Source organism: Nomascus leucogenys, chromosome 2 (assembly GCF_006542625.1).
Source record: "Nomascus leucogenys isolate Asia chromosome 2, Asia_NLE_v1, whole genome shotgun sequence".
NCBI classification, from domain to species: domain Eukaryota; kingdom Metazoa; phylum Chordata; class Mammalia; order Primates; family Hylobatidae; genus Nomascus; species Nomascus leucogenys.
In genome coordinates, this window is record NC_044382.1 from 101,467,468 (window position 1) to 101,473,752 (window position 6,285).

The 6,285-nt window shown below is 39.0% G+C and overlaps 1 pseudogene; it reads right to left on the reverse strand.

Annotated features, from left to right (window-relative positions):
• Window positions 1–269: 269 nt before the first annotated feature.
• On the reverse strand, window positions 270–5,207 carry LOC100597628 (annotated as a pseudogene).
• Window positions 5,208–6,285: the final 1,078 nt, after the last annotated feature.

The window sequence follows — 6,285 nt, forward strand, 5'->3', positions numbered from 1 at the left end:
ATATGTTAACTCCCATTTTCTGGCCTTATTCATTCCTGAATCTCAAAGAAAATTATTTTGAGAATACATATTAAGCCACTCTTCGTTCTAGGTGATATCTATCCATGAGTTTTCATCCTTATAAACATACAGACTTAATCATTTTCACCAAAAGTAGAGTGTCATTCTTTGGTACGCTTTCTAATATTTATTCTTTCCAATGTAAATTACATGTTTTTCCCTGAAGTAAAAGCCCATCGCCAAAATTGATTTGTGTGTTTTAGTGTGTTTTATGTTTTTAATCTCATAGAGGTCATCTTGTTCTTTTTAAGAATGTACCTCCCTTCTTCTTTTTTTGTTTTTGTTCTGTAGTCTTCGGTCCATGTGACCCAGCTGATGTTGACTGGTTCTGAATAAAGGCCCTGAAGGGCAAGGTCATGCAGGCTCCTTGGGAGAGAACAGAACTGCAGATGCAGAGCAGAGCGGACAGAGGCCAGCAGAGACCTGTGTCGGACAGAAGAGGGCACCAGCAAACTGACCTACTCACCCCAGCGGCTGACCCCCACTTCGACCTGGGATCAAACCAGCAGCTGAGCACAATAGATGGGCTGGGTTCTTTTTGGAAAACAAAATTTTCCTGGAACATGAGTATGTCTAAACTAACTAATCAAAATGAAAGAAATATATGTCTTAGTATACCTTTTCATGATTTGACAATTGGCCATTTTCAAGAACATAATGAAAACCCAGCTGTCCCACTAAAATAATTCTCACTAAGGAGGGGCAGCTACTGAAAGATAAACAATTCCTTTGAAAACTAAATAAATTATCTATCAGACTGTTACTCTATCTATAACTTTAAAAGAAAAAAAGTCATCTGGGCAGAATTATTGGCTTCACATCTTCGAATGTGTTCTACTTTGTTTAACAAATTGAAGTTTCAATGAGTTCTTTTGGTTTGCCAGGATTGAAGCAGATTTAAAGTAGGTTTGTTGTCAAATCAGTGTATGGGTCTCTATCTCACACCTAGGCTTCCATTATCACACAATGATGAGCACTCTCTTCCCACCACCTCCATATAAATGCTTAAACACATCCCTTCCCTGCATACTTCCCACTGCCCACACCCGTGTAGTAATTTATATGCCACTTTCCCCAGAACTCCCTCCATTCTAGTAGGAAGCATTTAGACTTACAAAGTGATTGAGGTTGGAGGAAGTTCTTCCAAAGTGCAATTCATGTGTCTTTTTAAAAAAAAATTAAACACTATAAAGTAGGAGAAGCAAAACAGAATTTGCGGTTAGTTCCTGTAATATGTTAAACATCTGCAGTTTTGTCTCTTCATCGGGATGCGGGGTTGTGCTGTAGTCACATCCTGATAACATCTGCACATTACTGATAGCTTTTGCTTTATTCTTTATGGTCTGCTGATGAGAGATTCTTTAACATTCCTTCAGTCATCAAGACCCCAGTTGGATTTCTTTGCTTGTGACAGCCTTAAAGGTGGTTTCATTTACATTTGCTAAAATGTCACAATATAGGAAGATATTTTCAGTTTGATGTTTCATCCCTTCCTTTTTTTATCCGGATGCTAGTTTTAGCTTTTCAAATGAATGTCGAACTCAAAATAGATTTTCCATGAAATATATTTTGTCTGATTTTTGGAACACCATGTCTGCAGCAGAAGACTTTTTTTTTTTCCAAAAAAGTTTTCAACAAGGAATGGCACCTCTCTACTCCTGCTTGCATTGCAGCAACAGCTACCATGCCATGAAAGGGCTAGCTTGTTTAACATCCAGTAACACAGAATGTACGACTAGTTTAAAGGTCAGGTACTGACAGGATGGGAGCTGTTTTTGCTTCCCTAATGACCCCAATTACATCAGAGCTGAGCAAATAGTCAATAAACAGTGGCACTAACATATGTAGAAAAATTGTTTATTTCACATTTCCAAGACAATTAACAATCCCCTCTCTGGTTCCAGAAAGACTTAGAGATCCTAGAGGTTTTAAATAAATGAGACCATGAAAAGTAATATAGAATATTCATGTAAATAATCTTGGGCTATATGAAGCATTATTTATATTGCTGAATACATTTTTCTTGATGTAGCAAGCGAGTGGTCAATGGCAATACATAAGACAACTGTAAAGAGCTCTATAAACAATAAATTTTAAAAAGATTAATTGGTTTTCAGAGTTAATTTTCTTGAACAATTTAGTGGAGATTTTTCGTTACCCACTTGGGATTCGTAGAGTTGAATAAGAGCTTTCACTGACATTCATTTTTAAAGTTGAGATGATAAAACATATTTTTTTCCATTTTTATAATATTTGGAGATTTTTATATATTGTATTGATTTCTAATGTAATTCTATTGCAGTTAAAGAATACTCAATAAGATTTCCTTTTTTTTTTTTTAATTTGTTGAGACTTCTTTTGTTCTATCCTGCTGCCTATATTGGTGAATTTCTCATGTAAACTTGAAAAGAACATGTATTTTGCAGTGTTGGGTGAAATGTTCTGTAAATGTTATTTAGGCCAGATATGTTGACAGTACGTTCAAATTTTCTATCTCTTTATCAATATTCTTTGTCTGGATAGTCCATCAATTACTAATAGTGGAGTGTTAAAAATGCTCAACTGTGATTATTGATTTGAGAATATCTTGTTTTGCTTCACAGGTTTTGAAACTTTTTTATTAGGCACATGCACATTTAAGATACGTCTTCCTGACGAATTGACCCTTTTATCATTACGAAGTGTCCTCTTTATTTCTGGCAATTTTCCTTGTCTGGAGGTCTACTTTTTCTGATATTAATATAACCACACCAGCTAGGAAACACAGATTTTTTTTCCACTGTCTGGCTACATTTGTGGGTCAAATAGTTAAGAAAGAGTGCATCAGCTTACCTGTCAGCTTGCATTCCCATAAATATCAACCACAAGAGAGAGTTTATCGTTTCTCATGGGTAAGCCATAGCCTTCTGAGACGGGGGCAATGAAGGAAAGGAAATTAAATGAAATGGAAAAAATGAGTTAGAAGGTGACAAAAAATAAATCAGAATATAATTTTTATTACTTAGAAAATTCAGATCTGTAATTTTTAGAAGTATTTTAATATTCACTGAAAATTTCTACTTCACTATCAGCTGTAGGGGATTGAATAGTATCCTCCCAAAATTTATATCCACCTAGAACCTCTGAGTGTGACCTTATTTGGAAATAGGGTTTTATAGATATAATTAAGTTAAAATGAGGACATACTGGATTAGGGTGAACCTAAGTCCAATGACTAGTATCCTTATAAGAGAGACACACAGAGACATGCACAGAAAAAAAAGCCATCTGAAGATGGAGGCAGAGAATACAGCGATGAAGCTACAAGCCAAGGAACATCAGAAACTCAGAGAGTGGCAAGAAAGAATACTTCTCTAGAGCATTTAGATGGAGCATGGCTCTGTCAACACCTTGATTTTTGAACATCTAACCTCCCAAGCTGTGACAGAATAAATGTCTGTTGTTATAACCCACCCAGTTTGTCATATTTTTTGTGGCAGCCCTGTGAGTGCCCTGAAAACTATCAGACTTATCTCAATTAACAAATATTCTGTTGTGTTAGTCAGCTTGAACTGTCATAACAAAATACTATAGACTGGATGGCTTAAACAATGGGAATTTTTCTCTCACAGTTCTGGAGGCTGGGAAGTCCAAAATCAAGGTGCAAGACAATTCATTTCTCTGATGACAGTGTTCTTCCTGGCACTTAGCTGGCTCCCACACAAAGGCCTCAGAGTTGTCAGCAATATCCTTGTCATTGATGTCCACGCCATAGCATATGCCTCTCTGGGCATGTTATGCCCACAGCTTGTTGAGAATGTTTGTGGTATCAAAGCCAGTATTGTCACTTAGCTGCCATGGGATAATCTCCAAAGCCTTAGCATACCCCCCAATCTAGCTGCTGTGTTCCTGGAATAGTCCTTGCTAATCCCACAGGTACTTGGAGAGCTTTATCTCAATGGCCCCACCACCAGCCACCACCAAATCATTTTCAATGGCCCTCCTGACAATCACGATGGCATTAGGCATGAACTGTTCTGTCTCCTCCATAAGTTGTGGCATCACTGTGGAGGATAAAGGTGCATGTCTTGGCCTTGGGAGGCCAGTAAAGAAATTGTGCCTCTCACTTCCAGTCAGGGTCTCCTCAAACACCTGGCATCTGCCCAGCATGTCTGCTGACAGAGCATTCACAATGGTCTGGATTGACCCTCTGTAGGCCATCATTGTCCTATTCAGATCCTTCTCAGGTACTCGGCCAGCACAGAACTTGCCCCTGTCAGCAAAGTACTGAGTGACCACATCCCCACTGGAGAGTTTGGACAAGACAACTTTGGCTCCAGAATGATGGATCCTTGCTTACTTGTCGTAGAGAATGTTCCACTCAGCATCAACAATTGCCTGGTAATTCCCCATTGTGAGGACTCTGATCTCAGCATTATCTCTCCTAACTTTCAACTCAAGCTCAAAATTTAAAAGTGCAATCTTGGGATTATGGCACTTTTGGGGTTGCATTTCCAACCCAGCATAAAAGAAATTCTTGAATGCGGCACCAGCTAACAGATGGGAATCCTCTACGGCTCCACCCTGTATCTTCTTGATTCCAATCACTTTAAGCTGCAGCAAACCATCAAGCATCATCACTGCATCAACCACCATCTTTGAAAAGAAGGCTTTCTGCTGGGAGATGAGCTTGGAGCTCAGAGCAGGATGGCACACTTCTCCAAGCAGCTTCTTCTGCTCCACTATTTCTGTCTTCTTCATGGTCACAGTGATCTCTTTGTTATCATTAACTGCCAATTGGATGGCTGTGTGTAAAGCTTGAATGATGATCTTTGGGTGCAAAGCTTCCTCCACATAAGGTTTCACCTGCTTCAGAAACTCTGCAGCCAGCAAAGTCACTGAGGTGGTGCCATCACCCACCTCAGCATCTTGATATTTGGCAATGTTCATTGAAGTCTTTGCTGCAGGATGGACAACTTCAAGAAGCTTCAAGAAGATTGTTGCTTGCCTCTGCCATCCATAATTAGCTTGTCTGTGCCATGAGAACCCAGGGTGGTTCTTCTACCCTCAGCAATCATCTGTCAGGCACTGATGTTACTCACAAGCTGGGGGATACCTTGGGGGCTATCAGTCCCCTCTTCCAACAGGATAACTGGTGTGGGCATCATTTAAGAAGCTTATTTAGTGGCCAGCTGCTCATTCTGTCTTCTCTGTGTCCTGGCTACGCAGCAGTCCACAGTGCCCTGCACCCACATGCACTTTTTGTTACAGCGCTTATCAAGCAATTGGATTAACTACTGGATTTTGCTATCATGTAAATATTTGAGATTATACCAGAAGTTGCCAACTGCTATGACTCAATTTTGAGGTATTTGGCACGCAAATTCTCTCAAGGACTCTTCCGGTCTCCAAATCTACAGCCTACCTTCATGATTCTGCCAAGATTATCTAAATGTAACCCTCTAGAGTTTTATTGGGGATTAGTAGTTCTAATGTTGAAAGAGCAGAACGATAGCTCCCAAGGACAAACCTACAGATATTCTGAAAGAGAAATTACCTGGGTGCTCTTGATTCTTTTAAGAGAATATTTACATCATACACTCTTTTAGTGTCCACTGTGCTGACCTGTTCCAGTCTAAATCCTCTTTTTTTTCGCTCTAGGTTGCTGTTTTCAAACAAAATACTAACAAGGGCCTGATGATGAATTCTTCATGTCATTATCTCTATTAATAAGGTCCTTTTTGACATTCTTTCTTCACCAGGCGTCTCTGGTTTTCCAATTCTCTTCCTATTTCTCTGGCTACTCTTGATTCCTTCTCTGCATATCCTTTTTCTTCTTTCCCCTAATATTGGATTTTCTCTCAAAGATTTTTCTAGGCCAGTTTCTTTCTTTTGTCCTTTCTGCAATGACTTTGAGGGCACGCAGGTAACTCCCAAATCTGTACATCTCTCAATATGAATATTTCACCCTGATCTACTGGGCACATTCCTCTGGAAGCTGCAACAATCAATAATCAATAATTGAACATTATTTCTCGTAAGTCTTTTCTTCTTGTTCTTTATATTTCTCCAAACTACATGTGTCAATAGGCCTCAAAACCATATTTACCTCTGCATCACATTTAATCAGTTTTTACGCCTCCAAGTATTTTTAAAAGTATCCTTTTCCCCCCATTTCTACTACCAAGGTCATATTACAAGCAGTGTGATGCTAAATGTTTAACTGTCAGCGTTCCTGCATATGTA